Below are 268 nucleotides of genomic sequence, written 5' to 3'. Positions count from 1 at the left end.
TATTATATTTATTATATTTATTATATTTATTATATTTATTATATTTATTATATTTATTATATTTATTATACTTATTATATTTATTATATTTATTATATTTATTATATTTATTATATTTATTATATTTATTATATTTATTATATTTATTATATTTATTACATTTATTATATATATTATATTTATTATATTTATTATATTTATTATATTTATTATATTTATTATATACTACAAATAATATATTATAAATTATAAATTATAAAATATAAAT

Source organism: Eimeria mitis, genomic scaffold (genome assembly GCF_000499745.2).
Source record: "Eimeria mitis Houghton genomic scaffold, Emh_scaff549, whole genome shotgun sequence".
Lineage (NCBI taxonomy): Eukaryota > Apicomplexa > Conoidasida > Eucoccidiorida > Eimeriidae > Eimeria > Eimeria mitis.
The sequence above is the reverse complement of the archived record's forward strand: the minus strand, read 5'-3'. Positions refer to the sequence as shown.